Source organism: Lynx canadensis, chromosome F2 (genome assembly GCF_007474595.2).
Source record: "Lynx canadensis isolate LIC74 chromosome F2, mLynCan4.pri.v2, whole genome shotgun sequence".
NCBI classification, from domain to species: Eukaryota; Metazoa; Chordata; class Mammalia; order Carnivora; family Felidae; genus Lynx; species Lynx canadensis.
The window spans coordinates 17,116,926-17,135,497 of NC_044320.2; the positions used below are offsets into that span (position 1 = coordinate 17,116,926).

The 18,572-nt window shown below is 50.4% G+C and overlaps 1 protein-coding gene across 2 annotated transcripts in view; it reads right to left on the bottom strand.

The window, feature by feature from the left end:
- The window catches only part of ZHX2 (zinc fingers and homeoboxes 2), a 164,164-nt gene extending 149,820 nt beyond the window's left edge, over positions 1-14,344 (bottom strand). Inside the window, exon 1 of one of the 2 annotated variants that reach the window (XM_030304545.2) lies at positions 13,954-14,344. The gene's annotated coding sequence lies outside the window, so the exon portion shown is untranslated. The remainder of the gene's footprint in view (positions 1-13,953) is intronic. The other variant, XM_030304546.1, reaches the window with a different exon arrangement.
- Between the last annotated feature and the right edge of the window lie 4,228 nt (positions 14,345-18,572).

The following is an 18,572-nucleotide window of genomic DNA, read 5'->3' on the forward strand; positions in this document are numbered from 1 at the left end:
CTAAGTGGGCCAGCCTTGTGCTGGTGCTGGGAACGTGGAGACAAATAGGAAAGTCTCCCTTGCGGTGAGGGTTGGCGGGGGGGGGTGGTGGCTCACAGTTTTCCAGGGAAACAGATGTGCAAACAGACAAAAATCCATTTTTTTTCTATTTTATCTGCTAAGATTTATAAGGGGTTATTTCTATGGCACACTAGCCTCTCGGAGGAGGGAGCAAGTATCTCTATAGCAGGAATGAGTAGGTCTTGCTAAGTTTGGGGGATGAGTCTTTCCAGGGAAAAGAATCTATGTGTGGAAAGGAATGAAAAGGAAAGGACGGCACACAAGGTTTAGGCATCAGTCTTGTCTGGCCGAAGTGTGGGGCATATGGCAGAGGGGGCGGGGGAACTAGTTATGGTAGAATAAGCCTGGTAGGCAGAGGTCAGCTCTCCAAGAGCCACCATGCTAGGGTCAGGAATTTGGACTTGATCCTATGGGTTAGAAGTTACTAAGTGGGAGTCCTCAGAATAGACAGGAAAGCACAATGGGAAAAAATTGATTTCGAATGCCTTTAGACTGGGCATATGCTTTCCACTTTGACCCATTCCCCACTGCTTTCTACTGCCCTATACTTCACCCCTTCACTCTTCTATACTACCTTCAAAGCCCCTGAAAGCATTTGGGTTTGTGACTCCTGGACAACCAGTGACTTGGGGAGCTTTTTAGGAGGGTAAGGAAACACGATCAGATGTGGTATTTAAGAACCGCAAATTCCCATCATTTTTGTAACTGGCACATATCTTCTATATCCAGAAATCTTGAAGTTGATTCCACAAATCCCCTACCAGGATCAATCAGTGCACCCCTCCCAACCCTGAAAGACCCGCAGGCTGATCTGGTTATAAGTGGAGCCACACACAGGGCTCTTTCTCCCAGCTGGAGAAAACCAGGGGACTGTCAGCTCAGCAGAAAGGACCGGAAGCCACCCTTCCCTGCCTCACCTCGGCCTCAAGCACTATCCATCAGGTACTTTCTCACACCTGGGAGCACAGGAATCACACTATGGCTCTGGAGGTAACACAGCCAGACACAAGAGCGTCACTGCAGCCCAGCCAGGAAATGCCAGAACCTCGAGTGGAGCCAGCGCTGGGCTCTGGGGACAGGACCCACCAGGGTCCGCCAGGACAGGCTCGGCAGGTCTGAGGAGAGCCTGGATGACCAGTTCCTGCTCTCGCTGGGTGATGGCCCCTTCTGTGGGGTAGGGGTGTGGCCCCTAGTCATCGATTCATGGCACTAGGATATCCCTCAAACCACAGTGACTCAGAGGCAGCCTCATAGCACATGAGGTCAGAGATATGTCGGGGATAACAAAACAATATGAGCCAGCATTTCTAGGGCACTGCCTCGGTGCCGGGTGCTGTGCTAAGTACTTTACAGGTGTTACCCCCTATAATTCACACAGCGGCCTTAGCAGCAGGGGTTCCAGGCCTGCAAGTCCAGCTAGGCCCACTGTGTAGACCAGCAAATGCACACGTTCCCCAGCTAGACTGAGAACACCTCCAGGGAAGAGGCTGTGGCTTGGTCATCTGTGTCCCTTCCCCTGCTCCCAATACTGAGCACAGTACCCTACACACAGTGGCAAGGCCAGGACAAGGGTGAGGCAGTGGCAAACTAGGCACCCAGGACACAGAACTCAAGGAGGCACTCCCTCTCAAGCGCTGACCCTACATTTGCAGGAGCCCGGGAGCGAGCACCACCTTGTATTTTGCACACTGGGTGCCTCGTTTGCCTCACCCAGTCCAGGCCCTGGGTAGTTCACTGGTCAGACCAGTGCGTGAATCCTGCCTGCTAGCCATGTGACTGACCTTCCCCACGCTGTGCTCAGTTTCCTCACCTGTAAAATGGGACCCACGACAATGCCAAGGACCGGCAAAGACCCGGCGAAATCAGAACCCTCATGCACTGCTGCTGGGAGTGTGCAACGGTGCTGCCACTTTGGAGAAGAGCTTGGCGTTTTCTCAAAAAGGAAAGCATAGAGTGACCATCCAATCCAGCAGTTCCACTCCCACGTATCCTCCCGAGAGAAATGAAAACGCACCTCCACACAAACATTGCACACAAGTGTTCACAGCAGCATTATTATAATGCCCCAAATGTAGAAATCCAATTGTTGACAGGTGAATGGATAAACAAAATATGGGCTGGATTGTGTGCTCTGCCCCCCCCCCCCGCCGCCAATTCATACATTGAAGCTCTATCCCCAGGACCCCAGAATGTGACTGTATTCAGAGATAGGGCCTTTATTTTTTTTTAATGTTTATTTATTTATTTTTGAGAGAGAGGGAGAGAGAAAGCAGGGGAGGGGCAGAGAGAGAGGGAGAGAGAGAGAATCCCAAGCAGGCTCTGTGCCAGCAGCTCAGAGCCTGACACGGGGCTCGAACCCACCAACTGTGAGATCATGACCTGAGCTGAAGTCGGACCCTTAACCGACTGAGCCACCCAAATGACCCTGGACATAGGGCCTTTAACGAAGTGATTAAGTTAAAACAAGTCATCAGTGTGGGCCCTAGAGCAATGTGCCTGGTGTCCTTTAAGAGGAAATCTGGACATACAGAGGGACACCAGGGATGTGTGTGCACAGAGAAAAGGCCGTGTGAGGACAGAGTGAGAAGGAAACCATCTGCGAGCCAAGGAGAGAGGCCTCAGAAGAAATCCAATGTGCTGACACCTTGATCTTGAACGTCCAGCCTCCAGAACTGTGAGAAAATAAATGCCTGTTGTTTAAGCCACCCAGTCTGTGGCATTTTGTGATGGCAGCCCTCGCAGGCATAGCCACACAATGGAATACTATTTAGCCATAAAAACAATGAAGTACAGATGCATACTATAATACGGATGAGCCTCAAAAACATTATGTGAAGCGAAAGAAATTAAATAGGGAAGACCACAGATTACACGGTTTCTCCCATGTGGAATGTCCAACAAGGGCAGGTCTATAGGACAGAAGGTAGCTGAGGTTGCTAAGGCTTGGGGAAGGGGGCTGGGAGGGGGCTGGGAAGTGACTGCTAATGGACACAGGATCTGTCTTTGGGATGACAGAAATGTTCTAAAACTAGATTGTTGTGATGGTTGCACAACTGTAAATACACTAGGTATCAGTTAGTTGTACATTTTATACCTGGGTGGATTCTAAGGTATGTACATTACACCGTAAGCTATTTTAAAATAGGGGCTAACTCTAGGACCCACGTACAGAGCTGCACAGGGCTTGGCACATACTGCCCCATACATTATAATTGGTACTTCTTAACATGCTCAAAGAAGTATCTGCTGCTCAGCTGAAAGTTGCCTGAAGTGCCTCAGATTCCTTTACTTTTAGGGGGACATCAGGGAAACTAACCTGGGCAGTCAACTGGTGATTCTGTATCCCTAAGTGACCTGTCCCTGCCCACAGAGTTCTCCCAATCAGTGGGTTATGGCTGCAGCATGCCTGATGTGGCTAGAACTGCTCCAGTCTTGGATTCCACAGACCTGTGCTGGAATCCTGGCCCTGACCTTCACACTATCTGCTCAGCAGGGCTGCTGTACAAACGACCTGGACGATGGTGTGAGGGTGTGAGGAACCTACATACAGTTGGCATTCGACACATTGGGGGGAAAAAAACCAACTATGCACAAGAAAGCCCTTTGTCTGCCCGGGTGGCTCAGTTAAGCGTCTGACTCCTGATTTCGGCTCAGGTCATGATCTCTGCTCTCTCTGCCCCTCCCCCACTCCCACGCATACACACTCTCTCAAAATAAATAAAAACCATTTTTAAAAAAGCCCTTTGTCAAGCCCTAACTGCACGTGCATCCTTGTGTTACCCTCGGCGCTGGCTGGTGGCTTGGCCGCTGGTTCTAATCAGTGATGGAGGAGCCACAGGTGCACAGAGGGCAGGACAGGTGGCACAGGCCCATGCCTGGGGAGCACCAGTACGGAAGAAGACTGCCTGGCTCCCAGAAACCTCGGACAGAGGGCTTCCCACTCTGCTGTTCCTCGCCTGTTAAGTGGAAATAAAAGGGTTCTTGTATCTCTTGGGATTCTCATGAGCTAATCCACAAAAAAGGGCTCAGCATTGCTCCTACGATGTCGGTGTGACGATCAGTGCAGTTGCTAAGGGCCAAATGACTGAGGACTTCCTGAGGGCAGGGATGTCGTTTTCGTCCTCTGGCAGGTGTTCGTTGACTGGACAGAGGAAAAGAGGCTAGGTTAGGGAAGGCTCGAGGAAACCGAAGAGCCTCAAGCTATAGAAGAGGAAAGTAATACTCTGCCATATAATCGTGTGATCTTGGGCAAATCCCTTACCTCTTTGGGCCTCAGTTTCCCTAAGATGGACTAAGTGCTCCCTGAAGTTTCTCCCAGCTGGAACATTCCTTGATCCCACTAATGCACCATGTTGCTATTAGACTCATCCCCCGGTCCCCACTATCTTCCTCCAGGGACCCCAGAGGACATTAGAGTTTGTACCAGAAGACCCATAAATCCCATTTCTGAAAGTGCTGACGTCAGGCCGTGTTCAATTTCACGCTGCTGAATACAGCCCTCCATCTTTGGAATGTCTACCATTAACCCATGGAGTGACCCAAACCGTGTCCACTCTGTGGCTCTGTGAGCCCAAAAGCCCCTGCTCCTGGGAACACTGTGAAATCTTCCACTCTCCTGAACTGCGCGGCTCTGGCAGAAGTTCACCGCATTCTCCTAATTAATTCTGTAACACAAAGTTCCCGGGAAGAAAGTACAGGGTAATGAGCCCTCGGCGCTCTGTTAGGGGAGGTTAGGTGAGGGTCTGTGCTTCTTCTCTGCTCCTGCTTGGAGCCACTGCCATCCCTTCCTCTAAATTTCTTGACCTGAGGGCAGTCTTCCCAGCTTCTAGTTGTCAGTCCATATCTCTCCATTTCCCACCGCCCTCCTCCAAAAGCAAGGACACACCCCATCTCTACCCGCACTGGCATTCTGGCCTCTCTCTGCCCCTTCTGGGTCACTACCCCCCATAAACAACTTGACTATGACATCCAACTCTGACCAGACTGTGTGCAAATATCTTAAAGGAGCTGTTTCCAAAAAGGCAAGGGTGCAGTGCAAAGGAAAATAATTTCTAAATGTCCTCCTCCACAGGCCAGGGAAATTCCGCGAGGGCTCTGGGTATACCCGGGGTGGAGGGGGGGGGGGCGGGCTGAGATGGCTTTGTCCTTACAGCAATTCAGCTCAGTCTTGTATTTAAGAACAGCGGGAAAGTAATATCTGCTGAAAGGAGTTTTCTGTGCGCTATTTAACTAAATGGCTCTGCAGCTGGAGAGAGCCATAGGCAGACGTGTTATGATTCAAGGGCTCCCAATTACAATGATCCTCTTTTATTGTATAAAAACAGCAACACAGCCATCTCCTCTCCCAATGCCTGCTCCCTCCATCTCCTTCCCCTATTGGCTGGCAAGGCTGTTCAGCATCCTGAAAGTAGCACCCGGATTCTCATCAGTCCCGGGAGCGCAGCCTGCAGCCCGCTGGGATTCCTCCTCCCTACAGCCAAGGAGAGGGCGGAAAGGGGGCAGGGCCCCCGGGGAATGTTCTGTCATAGACACTGCTGGAGGCTTTAGAGTTGTCTTTTTGGGGTGGGGCAGTTGGATCACAAGCATGGATTTGGAATTCTCTTGTTTTCACTAAACTTACACACACACATCCTCACGCATGCATGAACGCCCACACCCCTACACCCCTTTAGCAGAAAAGCAATCAGAGCGTCTAGAAGCACATTCTAAAACTGTCCCTTCTCCCCATACTTCCTCCTAGGCTGGGGTGGGGCACCTCCACAAGATTTCGGAAAGACCTGGTGATGACTAACAGCATCAGCCTTGGGGGGCACGTGGGTGGCTCAGTCGGTCAGGCATCCTGCTCTTGACTTCGGCTCGGGTCATGATCTCACGGTTCGTGGGTTCAAGCCCCACATCCAGCTTGGCACTGGCAGTGTGGAGCCTGCTTGGGATTCCCTCTCTCTCTCTCTCTCTCTCTCTCTGTCTCTGTCTCTCTCTGCCCCTCCCCGGCTTGTGTGCTCGGTCTCTCTCTTTCTCAAAATAATTAAAAAAAAAAAAAAAAACTACTTAAAAAAAAAAGGACATCAGCTTTGGGATCAGACTGATCTGAATTTGAATCCTGACTTGGCTACTTTCTCTCTGTGACCTTTGGCAAGTACCTAACCTTTCTGAGCTTTGGTTTCCTGTCTTTAAAACTGGGCTACGACCCTGCTCTCAAAGTACTACTCATGGTCAGACTGAATGACATAGTGAGAGTATTTAGCAGAGGGCCCGGTACACAGCAGGTGCTCAATCTGGGTGACGATCGCTGTTATTAAGGCAGCAACACTGTGTGTCTGTGGTGTTCTGGGGGTATAGGGAACTTCGTATTCGTTCAGCCTCACCAGTCAGAGGGGACAAAGCGGGAGGGGGAGCAAGACAGCTGGGGGTGGGGCATGGACCTCAGCCCCACCGAGGAGTGTTTTTCTGGAGTCTTTCTGCAACACTGACTTAAACCATAATGTTTGCACAGCCAGGGCATGCACGCATGCTGCCTCAATTTAGACTTCTGGTCCTTCCTTGGTTTTCTGCAGATGTTTCGGAGTCTAGAAGCTGCAGCTGCAGGCATCCAACCGGGCCAAGGAGAACCCGGAGCCCAGAAACTCTTGCTCACGTCTTCCCTCTTCCTTTCTCAACAGCAGACTCCTCTCTCCCACAGTCTGTCCAGGGCCCCCAACAGGGAGGATTCCCTCCCAAAGAAGGAGCTAACTCAATCTGGACACTCTCTGAGGCCCCAGGGATCCATGAGTCCACTGCCCACACTGAATTGGACAGCAAATGGTTCCCAAGATTTTGCTGGTTTCCCCCTGCGGGGTAAACCAAGCATGGCTTGAAACCCAAAAGTAAACCCATCATACGCTTCTCACTTTTCTATCCCAAACCAAGCCTGTGCACCCCCAAAACATACCACAGATCTCTTACACCAAAGTGAACGCCGGGGGCACGCTCCTTACAAATACTGATTCCCCATGGATCGACAGTACAAGTATTTCATTCACTGCAGATTCTATGTGGCAACTCTATCGCAGCGAAACACCCTGTGATAAGATTTAATGTCCACTAAGTGTTTCTAGTACTAGAGGTGTGGAGGCAGGCAGAGGGGAGGAAGAAAGTGTGTGCACTGTGGCTTTTTACTGAAAATTGTTCACCGGGGTGGTAAACAAGAGGGGTAAGCAAGAAAATCAGTTCTGGCTCTGGCCTCTTTTATTCCATTTTAAAGTTTGGGTGGACAGAACTAGACCCACAAACATATGGCCAACTCATCTTTGACAAAGCAGGAAAGAACATCCAATGGAAAAAAGACAGCCTCTTTAACAAATGGTGCTGGGAGAACTGGACAGCAACATGCAGAAGGTTGAAACTAGACCACTTTCTCACACCATTTACAAAAATAAACTCAAAATGGATAAAGGACCTAAATGTGAGACAGGAAACCATCAGAACCTTAGAGGAGAAAGCAGGAAAAGACCTCTCTGACCTCAGCCGTAGCAATCTCTTACTCGACACATCCCCAAAGGCAAGGGAATTAAAAGCAAAAGTGAATTACTGGGACCTTATGAAGATAAAAAGCTTCTGCACAGCAAAGGAAACAACCAACAAAACTAAAAGGCAACCAACGGAATGGGAAAAGATATTTGCAAATGACATATCGGACAAAGGGCTAGTATCTAAAATCTATAAAGAGCTCACCAAACTCCACACCCGAAAAACAAATAACCCAGTGAAGAAATGGGCAGAAAACATGAATAGACACTTCTCTAAAGAAGACATCCAGATGGCCAACAGGCACATGAAAAGATGTTCAGCGTCGCTCCTTATCAGGGAAATACAAATCAAAACCACACTCAGGTATCACCTCACGCCAGTCAGAGTGGCCAAAATGAACAAATCAGGAGACTATAGATGCTGGAGAGGATGTGGAGAAACGGGAACCCTCTTGCACTGTTGGTGGGAATGCAAATTGGTGCAGCCGCTCTGGAAAGCAGTGTGGAGGTTCCTCAGAAAATTAAAAATAGACCTACCCTATGACCCAGCAATAGCACTGCTAGGAATCTACCCAAGGGATACAGGAGTACTGATGCATAGGGGCACTTGTACCGCAATGTTCATAGCAGCACTCTCAACAATAGCCAAATTATGGAAAGAGCCTAAATGTCCATCAACTGATGAATGGATAAAGAAATTGTGGTTTATATACACAATGGAATACTACGTGGCAATGAGAAAAAATGAAATATGGCCTTTTGTAGCAACGTGGATGGAACTGGAGAGTGTGATGCTAAGTGAAATAAGCCATACAGAGAAAGACAGATACCATATGGTTTCACTCTTATGTGGATCCTGAGAAACTTAACAGGAACCCATGGGGGAGGGGAAGGTAAAAAAAAAAAAAAAAAAAAGGACGTTAGAGTGGGAGAGAGCCAAAGCATAAGAGACTGTTAAAAACTGAGAACAAACTGAGGGTTGATGGGGGGTGGGAGGGAGGGGCGGGTGGGTGATGGGTATTGAGGAGGGCACCTTTTGGGATGAGCACTGGGTGTTGTATGGAAACCAATTTGTCAATAAACTTCATATAAAAAAAAAAATAAAGTTTGGGTGGAAACTGATACACTGTTGTCACGATTGTTTTTCTCCGTGGGGGGGGGGTCTGTTATACACCCACACCCACACCCACACACACACACACACACACACACACACTCACACCACCCCCAATCGGCCCCTCTTAAAAGTAAGACTATAAGCATAGGAACAGGAAACACATTGTGGGTGATTCTTAAAATCACAACCTGTTGGATGCCGGGAGGGGGCCTTAGAGAAGGGTGGGGGAGGGGAACCAGGAGGGACTCCCCCCCCACCCCTCAGTTAAAAACGAAACTACCTTGTCACTACTAAAAACAATGTCTACTTTATCGTCTACCACGGGGCCATGTGAGTAGTCAGGCATCCTTTCAGAACCGCGCTGTCTGTATTTGACTATGACACAGCACATTATCCTACCTGAACACTGCACCAGGGTCTCACGGCGATTTTCTGGGAAGGCTTTCCATTTCAGTGGTTACTCGGACCTGCCACTAACCAGTGCGTATGCGTGAGGGGGAGGGGGGGGAATGCAATAAGACGGGGGCAGTCTGGGTCTTGGAATCAATGATAAAATCCATGTATGTTAATCACTTGGCATCTCAAGGATACAATAAAGTCACATGCCAGAGGTTGTGGCAGTGACAGTGATGATGCTGGTGGTGATGATGGTGACAGCAGGTGATATTTGCTGAACACAGTGTTAGGCGCTGTGCTCAGCTCTTTTACAAATTTCTTCCAAAGCTTCACAACAACTCATCAGGCAGCTATTAGAACGATCTCTATTTTCGAGACGAGGAAATTGAGGTTTAGAGAGTAGCTAATAAATTGAGCAGAGAATCAGTCCTTGCTGGAGGAATCCAGAGTGGGGAACCTAACAGAAGGGCCTCTGAGGCCTCCTGATACCATCCTGTCCATTTAAAGCAAAGGTGAACGGTCATGACCAAAGTTATTCTGATGCAGGTAATACCTAGCAGTCTGAGGATCAGGACAAAGGCCAACTGTAGTGTCTGGGGAGTAATGGTACCTACCTCCACAGCTTTCAGTAACTGAGCTATGAAAAGGGAGAGCTACTTATGTCCTTGTAACAGCTGACTAGCATTGGGTTAATTTGGGATTCCTATTGGCAGGATCTAAAAGGAAAGCTCCCCATCATCCCTCACTTTCTTACTGCACTCGGTCTTCTTTTTGCCCTAAGGCAAAACTGGTCCCCTGGTCTGAAACTTTTTATTTCAAACCAGAACCGAGCTGATTTGTCTGCACAAGGCACACTGCTGTCAGTCTTACCTTCCCTAAATGCTTGACACGCGTCCTCGGAAACCTGCCATAGCTCCCCAGTACCTATGGATTACCAGCCACCCTCCTCCACGTCCACCCTCAAGTCTGCAATCATCTCTTTGCACAACTGTCCCTCCATCCCCCTCTCCACCTCCTCAGAATATGCTCGGCTTCCAGGACACAGCTTTACCTTCACCAGAAATACCTTTCTTCCTCTTCTCCTCTTAGGCCACACACACTTTATCTGCCAACTCAACAACCATCCCACCATTCACCCCAGTTTGTTCACGGCAGCAATGTGCCTACCTTAAAAATGCAGGGCTGCCCTCCCTGGTACGTGTGGGTGGCCAGGCAGTGCAGTTCTGGTTGATGAACCAAGGACAGAAGTCCCTGAGAGGGGCATCTCTTCCCAATGTAACAGTAAAGCCCTAGTAGGCACATGTTCAATGCCTCGTTCATCCTGCTTTCTCTTTCCTGGGATGGAGATGTGAAGCCCGGACACGCGGCAGCCACCTTTCCACCTCAAGAACACACACCTGGGATCGGAGGCCTATAGCTAAGAATGGTGTAGTGGAAAGACAGAGCCTGGGTCCCCAGTGGTACAGCCCAGGCATCGTCCCACTCACCCCTCTTGTCTGACACGAGTAAGCCCCCATCTGGCTACGTCACCAGGGGTCAGGATCTCTGCTGCTAACAGCTGAATACAATCATATCTGACACACCTCCAGACATTGTTCCTTCTCATTCCATGGGTCAGTTCAGATGCCACCCCCTTTAGGAAAACCTCCACGATTCCCTCAGAGCACAATAATTACACCCTTCGTTGTGCTTCCGCAGTACTTTTCTCAATTACAGCACTTAGTTAATCCTGCTTGATTGGGCCTGCCGGTCTGCTCAGATTCCTCGGGGGTAGGGGGTCTGGACCCCGCCAGCACCTCCACAGTGCCTGGAGCAGGGTTTTGCATTGAGGTTGGGGGGCTTTCTGTCGCCAGTCTCTCCATAATGTCTAGCGCAGCGCACTGGAGTGAGCTCTTCTGGGGTCAAAGTGTGCGTGTTCTGGGGTCTGGTGCTCTTACTGTTTGGTCTTGGGCAACCTCTGTGCTCTCTGTGCCTCTGCTTCCTCATCCATAAAAAGGAGAGACTGACAGTACTTACCCCCCAGGGATGTCACGAAGACAAAATAATCACGAGCACTTATAAGGGTTCTTGGCATATAAAAGTGTTTAATGATTGCACTCTTATTAGGATGATGACTATCACAGCTGCTGAATGAACAAATAAATCAACACGTAGCTGCTAAATAAGTGAATGAAGGAATAAAACCCAGGAAAATTCTGGAGTTCAGACCCCAGGGCAGTGTCACTGTTCCTTCTTTTTCATAACTACACCTGTCCCTTTACTTTTCCCTTCTAATGAGGACTTGTTCTAATGAGAACTGCTGTAACAGGAGCGTTTAAGGCTAAGAAATAGGACCCGGCTCGGAACACTGACTTCACTTTCTGCTCTGCAGCTCTGGGCAAATTCCTTCACCTCTTTGAGCCTCAGTTTCCTCAACTGTAACCTGAGGATAATAATTGCACTTATCTCACAGGGTTATGCTAAGAACTAAATGATAAAGCACACAAAAAACTAACCATTGTGCCTGGCATATGAAAACAGTAAACATTAGCAATCATTATCAAATATTGTCATTATTCTTTTTGCCAAGCACCAGGCATCCCACTGAATCCCACAGCCCTGATGGAGGTGAGACCGTTGGTGTGGGGATCTCCTTTCCGCATGTCAAGATATGCTGCATTTACATCAGGAGAATACCCTTCTGGAGTGCCCACAAACACTGTCATTTCGATCTTTTCCTTTAAATGGGGATTGGTTAATACATCTGATGTCCCCTAAATCATTGACCTCTGAATTGCCCCTTAAGAGCTGTTAACTTCAGCTGGATCCTAGTTGACATCAAACCTGGCCAGAAGGTACATGCACACAAGAATGATCAAAGAGCACAGCGTTTCCACACCAACGAGATTCCCACAGATCACAGGTCCCTGTTCCTGTCGGTGACACATTTCAGTCTTACTTGTAGATTCCCCACCCCCCGGGCAGTAAAAGAAGATGTGTATATGGCTTAATATAATTTTCCCTTTAAACTTGAATCAACCCTTTATGTTAGTTCCATTGAAGCACTTGAGGGTTCCATTAATCTATTTTTACTTTTAAACACGCCATTTTACAAGATATTTATTCCACTTGGTTGTCATCCAAATGCTTTTTGACATTACTGCCCTGGGACTGAACTGCTTAAACTCAGGGCCCTCATAAATAGAAAATCACCTTTTGACTGAAATCTTGAAGAGCCCTCAGAAGCTCACCCCCTTCACTTCAACAGGCATTAATTTCTGCTCTACATAAAGGAGTGTGAGTGTATTGCAAGTCTGAGAGTGTGTGCCTGTGTGTGTGTGTGTGTGTGTGTGTGTGTGTGTGTGTGTGTGATGTTTTAAGAGGGTAAGTGTAGGTCTGAACTACCCAGGGGATGAAGAGGGGGACTTCCTGCCCCTCCAAAACCTGCCCATGGGGCCTGCCTCAGACCTGGTGAGCTGCTAACTTGGGAGATAAGGAGATCATCAGAGATCAGGTGGGGGAAGAACTCTAGGGCCTGACAAGACTCAGGGGACCCCGGGGGCCCGCCGGGCAATACCTCTTCCAAAGGGGACCGGTCCAGGGAAAGTCACCATTCCCCCACCTTCCCCCTTCCCACCTCCGGACAAACAAAAGGCCATCCCCAAACAGCTGAAGGCAGGCAGAGACCCCACTGGCTTTGAAGCCCATCAATCAGGTGGAAGCCCGAGCAAATCACAACTTGGCTTCCCCAAGTTTTCTCCCCAGCCTAACGAGCCACCCTCCTCCTCCTCCGCCTCCGAGCTCTCCGCACAGCTACGGGGCCAAGGGGACCGTCCTGTGATGCTCACTGGTTTCCAACTTTCCGCTGCTCTCCGTCTCCGCAGCCTCCTGCAGAGCGGCCGGGGGAAAGGGCAAGTTTGCAAAGGCGAGGATACCAAGTCCCGGGGAAGCCACAAAGACGCCGCAACACCAACAAAGATGAACCTCTCGTGGGGCGGACGCCACAGCGCCAGCTGCCGCTCCGGGGGCGAGCGTGGGCTCGGCTGGCAGAGGCGGCCGCGGGCGTGGGCCGGCCGGCGGCGGACAGCGAGGGGGGGGGAATCCACCCCCGGACCCCCCCCCCCACACACGCGGGCTCCCCGCCACCTGAGCCGGGCGTGGGGCCCGCGCAGCGCTCCGGCCCTGCCCCCCGGCAGGTAGCTCGGGCGGCCGCCCGCAGCCACCGGCGGCGACGAGAGCAGAGGCAGCCTCAGCCCACGGCGTCATGCTTCCTGCCACCACAGTACGGCGAATCGTCACCGGGAGAGGGGAGAAGAGGGGAGCGCGGGGGAGGGAGGGCAGCTCGCACACGCAGACCCCCCCCCTCCGCCAAACCCGCCGGGCCGGGGCCACGTCCCGCCGGAGTCCCCGCGGGACCTGCCCCGTTTGCACAAAGCGCCGCAGCTGGGCCACGGAGGGGAGGGCGCCGGCCACGAAATAAATAAATAAAAACAGAGTCGGGTCTACGTAACGCCCTGTCGAAAGCGGACGCCATATTTTTTTGTGGCTTATGTCGACATAGGGAAACGTAGACATGTTTTTCCTCCTCCTCCTCCTCCTCGGTCTGGCTCCCATTTATCCAAACTTGTAATCAAAACTCTTAAAAAAAAATCTCCCCCCACCTCCGGATCCTCTTCTTTCCTCCCACCCGCCGAAAGGGCCCGCACCCCCCCCTCTCCGCACCCCCTCTTCCAATCACAAACCCGGCCAAGTCCCATTAACAACACATTTTCGGGAGCCGCGGCAGCGGCGGCGGCGGTGGGAAAGTTGGGCTGGAGTGGCCGGCGCCCGGCGTGCGGGGCTCGGGGCTGGCGGCGCCGGGCGGGGGGTGCCGGGCGCCGAGGCGAAGTTTCTTACCTGCGCCGGGGCTGGGGACGCGGGGACCCGGGCTGGGAGCGCGGAGACGCGGCACGGGCGTTCCAAAATGGAACTCTGCTGGCTCCCCCCACCCACTCCCCACTCCCCACCGGGCGCCGGGCTCGGGCTCCGTGGGAAAGAGGGGCACGGCCAGCCTGCCAGACAGACGGACAGGAAAAGCCCCCGTACGGGGAACAGTGGCCAAAATTTAAAAAAAAAAAAAAAAAAAAAAAAAAAAAGAAGGAAAAAAAAGGGGAAAAAAAATGTCTCGATCAGTGGGGAATCTACGCCAAAACCCACATGATCTGTAACGTCAGCATGCGTATTTGCATACGATACCACCACCCGAGCTGCCACCCGGGCTCGGGTTCCGCAGAAAGTTACAAAGTGAAATTCAGCCCCCTCCGGAGACGCCGGCGAAATGTCATTTTCAGGCGGGAGCTGGGGGGGAGGTTAGCCCTAAAGGCGCTGGTTACTAGCCGAGGTTGGGGGGGGGGGTGGGCAGTAAATTAACTTAAAAGTCTGAGCCCAGTAACGGACTCGGTGGAATTTCTGCGAGGGGAGGAGGGGGAGGCGCGAGCGAGATCATTGAATATTAAGCACGACCCGGCCCGGCGGCCGCGGCCAAACCCTCCTGGTGCAATACCCATTTTCTTTATGAAAAGTTCAAGGTGTCACTGATGAGCTCAACAAACTGTTGATCCTGACCACGTGGAGTGGCAGACGGAGGGACCGCGGGGCGCGGCTGCTGGCCCTGAGCGGGTGGCACCCCAGATCCCCGCGTCCCTCTCGCAGCACGAGGGGTCGTGCTCGGGTGGGGCCGCCACGCGCCCAGGGCGCTGCCTGCGCTTTCTCCCTTCTCCCGGCTCAGGGAAATAATAACTAAAAAAAAAAAAAAATTATTTTTTTTTTTTTAAAGCGAGACACGTTTCTGCTCCTGGAATAGTAATAAGAGGGCTTGGGGTAGGGAGGGTGAGAAAGAGCCCCCACTTATATAACGACTTGAAATTAGATGACTTTTGCTGGGGAGATTCGGGGATTTGCGCTTGCGCCAGGTCTGAGGTTAGTTAGAGAGCCTCAAACTTTTTCCCTTAAGAGCCAATAAACAAACAGACGCCCCGGGAGCTGACTTAAACTCTTGTCGGGCCGCCGTTCGCTGGGATTCTCAGACTCGGAGAAATGCACACCCCTGCGGCGCTCGCAGGGAAGTCCCTCGGAAGCTGGGCGGGTCGCTTTCGGAACTGGGACTCTGGCGTTCCCGGCGGGAAGAGATCCCTAACTGCCGCCCCCTGGCTCCCCTCGGGCGTTTTAGAGTACGGGAGGGCCAAGATCTCGCTGCCCTTCGCTTGCGGCGCGGTACCCGTGAACTTGCGTTCTGGGCGCGGCGTTCCTGCAGCAGTGTTACGCTGAGGAGCCCTAAGGAATTCGGATCCCGGGGACGCTTCGGAATCTCAGCGGGCAACCTGTCGGCGCCGCACATTCCTGCCCGGACGGACCCGGTTCCCCTCCAAGGGCATGTGGACGCGTCAGCCTTTCCCGGCTTGAGCTGGGCGCAGGCGTGCACTAGCAGAACCGGGCCGAGGGATGTTGTCTGGGGTCTACTTCTGACAGTCTGAGCGCAGCGAGAAAACAAAGGGAGCCTGGGGCTGGGAGGCTCTGCGGAGTCCCCGCCCGCCCTGAGGATTAGCAGGCGCGGAGCGTCGGGGCTTCCCGGCCAGCCTCTGCTCCGGGGAATTAGAACGAACTCTAGCGGCGGTTTGCGACGCAGCTCTGGGCGCCAGGACCGCAACAGGTGGCCGTGCGCGGCGGAGTGGCCAGAGGCGAGGACGGGGACTGGAGTGGGGACGGCTGGCCTAGGGGGCTGACTGCGTGGCCAAGGCACTGGGTGACCTTTTGACATTTTCGTTTTCTAGACTGGGGACAAGAAACTGGCTGAACAACGTTTTTCTAGGGTCTCCCCTGGGGCTCCAATTTCTCTAACAGAGCTCCTTGGGTCTCCAGAAGTTTTGACAATAAAAATAGCTCATATGCAAAATTTTCTTACTGGTCTGCACCTGTTTGTTCGGTTATTGCTCATGTGGGGTCTGTCTGTTGGTTTTGTTTTTTTGTTGGTGGTGGTTTTTTGGTGTGTGTGTGTGTGTGTGTGTGTGTGTGTGTGTGTGTGTGTGTGTTTAATGACGCAGACAACAAGGCCCTGGCCTGGGAGGGGTCTCTTGTGTGATGCTCACAGACTCAAGAAGCGATGCATCGTATCGCTGATGCAGCTCTTAAGGTATTCATTAGGAACTTCTTCGCAGACCATGACCCAGATCGTGTTGCATCTTTCTCAGACTCATTTGATAACTTCTAAGATCCTAATGTATTTGCCATAAACATGAGAATCTAAGAATACTGTTTTATATTTCTTCCCCCAAGGGTGTGCCAGAAGAATACAGGGGGAAAAAAGGACCCCCCTGCCAAATTTAATAATTTTATATTGCTTACCCTTGACTCTTCCAGGTCATTTCGCTCCCCGTGCCCCAAAGTAAGTGCAGCTCTCAGTTTGTTTCCTCGGAAATTATGGAAGCCTTAAGGAAACTGTTCCCATTTTGAGACTGCATCTCCTCTTGATGGTCCATCACTTAGGAGCATTTTCTAGAAGTCATGTTTCCTGTGCCCCTACCTTGTTACCATCTGCTTCTGGCTGGTGAGAGATTAACAGGGTGGGAAGGAGCAGGGTTGAGCCAAGCAGGGTAGTCCTCTGGACTGTCCACCAAGTCCCCCTGTCTACAGGTCACTTCTATGTCATGGACACTGTGGAGGTTTCTGATGTGCTGCTGTCTGCAAATTGTTCAAAGTTTAACATGGACTGAACTTTCACTACCTAAACAAACAGCAGGGAATAAACCAAGGGTGACTTTGCATTAAGTGCTATGATTTCAATTTGCTCTACGCGTAGGTGGAGTAGATGGACCCTTATCTGATATGATTCAGGAGCTTTGGAATCCATGATGATAAAGGTAATGTTTATGGAGTGCTTTGTCCACCATATGCCAGTTGCTACTTAATATTTCCAACAACTCTATCGGGGCAGCAATTCTTACAATGTTTTGTTTCAGTTCTCTTTAAACTCTTACAATTATTGAGGACCCCAAATAGCTTTTGCCCATGTGAGCTGTATACCTATTGACGTTTACCGTATTAGAAATTCAATTGAAAAAAAATGAAAACAGGGATTTACAGACACACTTTCCGTTAGCCGTCAGAGCAATGACAACCATGACGGGTCATAGAGCCTCGGGAAAACTGTATATGTGTGAGAGGATGAGAGTGAAAAGGGAAAGTAATATTTTTGCCCTATTATGAAAATGATTTTTAACGAATTTATTTTTTTTTTAACGTTTACTTATTTTTGAGACAGAGAGAGACACAGCATGAACGGGGGAGGGGCAGAGAGAGAGGGAGACACAGAATCGGAAACAGGCTCCAGGCTCCGAGCCATCAGCCCAGAGCCTGACGCGGGGCTCGAACTCGCAGACTGCGAGATCGTGACCTGAGCTGAAGTCGGACGCTTAACCGACTGAGCCACCCAGGCGCCCCTGAAAATGATTTTTGACTTTAGGGACCCCTGAAAGAGCCTTGGGGGCCTCCAGGGTCCTTGGATCACCTTTTGAGAAACACTGTTAAGGTAAGTTACATTATCATGCCCATTTTACAGAGGAGGAAGTCGAGGCTCAGAACTGAGTTCATTAGAGGCCTGAGCCAGAGTTCTTGATTGCATGATTCTACCTTTTGGTAACAATCTGAATTCCTCTCCCCCATCCCCCAGCCTAGAACAGCATCTAGTGTTTCCCAAGACTACTTTCATTAACAGCAATCACATATTGAGGCTCTACTAGGGGCCAGCCCTTCCTATATGCATTATCTTGTCAAGTCCTTAGAACCACCTACCCTGCGTGTATTGTCTCCCTCATCTTACAAATGGCAAAACTGCTGTTCAGAGAGGTTAAGACGCTTCTCCGAAGTCACCCAGCCAATTTGAATTTGGATTCAAATCTTTGTCTAGTGGCTTCAAAACCGAGGAGGGACAAGAGTCCATCCTGGTGTTTTATAGATGCCCAGTGGGGAGAAAACAGCTTCTGTTCTTAATTGGGTGAGAACCAGGCCCGGCTGAGAAGTCTTGCAAATTTAGAAATTGCAGGAGGAGAAGAAACCAAAAACATAGCATTATCCCTGAGGAGCCCCTAATCGAATGACAACAAATCCACACTGGTTTATAAACACAAAGGAAAGGTGGGAGAGCAGCAAGATTTGGAATTCAGATGTGAATTGCAGGATCGCCCCTTCCAGCTGTCTGATCCCTAGGTAAATATGTTTTAAATGACTGAAAAAAGAAAGCACAAAATACAGAGAAGTCAGCAAGAAGAAGAAAGTAATTATCAGCAGTCCAAACAGGTACTGGTTATAATTTTGGTATATATCCTGGCACATGTTACATTTATTTAATTTTTCCATTATAAGATTCAGAAGTGAAAAGTATTAAATATCAATTTACCAACTGTAGCACAGAACAGCCACTACGGACACAACTTCTAAAGAAGCGAGATAGAGGGTGACCTTTTGGAATATTCAGATTGCTT